General features: G+C 53.1%; 1 pseudogene across 1 annotated transcript in view; it reads right to left on the minus strand.

Annotated features, from left to right (window-relative positions):
* The window catches only part of LOC105552303, a 6,545-nt pseudogene extending 6,208 nt beyond the window's left edge, over positions 1 to 337 (minus strand). The window contains exon 1 of the transcript XR_001007988.1: positions 41 to 337. The product of XR_001007988.1 is annotated as an HLA class I histocompatibility antigen, A-23 alpha chain-like (transcript). The remainder of the gene's footprint in view (positions 1 to 40) is intronic.
* Positions 338 to 940: the final 603 nt, after the last annotated feature.

Consider the following 940-nt stretch of genomic DNA (forward strand, 5'->3'; position numbering starts at 1 on the left):
CTCCCCGCAGAGGCCGTTTCCCTCCCGACCCCGCACTCACCCGCCCAGGTCTGGGTCAGGGCCAGGGCCCCCGAGAGCAGCAGGAGGAGGGTTCGGGGCGCCATGGCCGCCATCCTCGGCGTCTGTGTAGAATCTGAGTCCTGGTGGGTGAGTGGGGACTTTAGAACCGGGACCGCGGCGACGCTGATTGGCGTCTCTAGACATCCGACACCCAATGGGAGTGAGAACGGGGTTCGCGTCGTGAGTATCCATACGGAAGAAGGACACGACGCAGGTTGTGAGAAGAAGAGAAACTGCGGAGATGGGGAATCCCCAACGCTAGGTCTCCCCAATCCATACACCGCCTTCGGGGCCTGAGACACTGAGAGCCACACCTGGGGCCCTGGGACTTCGCCCTGACCCAGCTCCTCCTGTGCCAAATGCTCTGTCTCAATGTCTCCCTGAGTCTTGGCCCAGGAGCTGTCTGAGAAACCAGGGAGAACCCCTGGGCATAGGCCCGGTCCCTCTCCCTTCACTTTTCATCGCGGAATCTCCATCCCTGAACTGGACTCCCTGCCTCCCACTCCTTACCTGTCCCCCTGGACTTTTCTAGAAGAAAACTCACCCCACGGAGCTTGGTGCCAGAGACTGAGCTTACTCTGGGAATGAAGGTATAAGGACTTTTTTTTTTTTTTTTTACTCTGGAAAATTTGCGCCTGAGTGCATGAGACAGAATAGAGACCAGTTTGCTGTTTGTTTATTAAATATATTGGGTAGTAGAATCTTGGTAACCCCTGAATGATCAGGAATCTAATCGGTAAAAACTGTGATTTTGGCCCCTTGATTTATAAATGTGTCCAAAAACGTTACAACAGGACTCACAAAGCTCCTAAATTTCACTTTCGCAAACAATGTATCTGTGACTCCGGCTTGTCGTATTTTAAATGTACCATCATTCCAT

The sequence above is a fragment of the Mandrillus leucophaeus genome, unplaced genomic scaffold (genome assembly GCF_000951045.1).
Source record: "Mandrillus leucophaeus isolate KB7577 unplaced genomic scaffold, Mleu.le_1.0 Scaffold115, whole genome shotgun sequence".
In the NCBI taxonomy this organism is placed as follows: Eukaryota; Metazoa; Chordata; class Mammalia; order Primates; family Cercopithecidae; genus Mandrillus; species Mandrillus leucophaeus.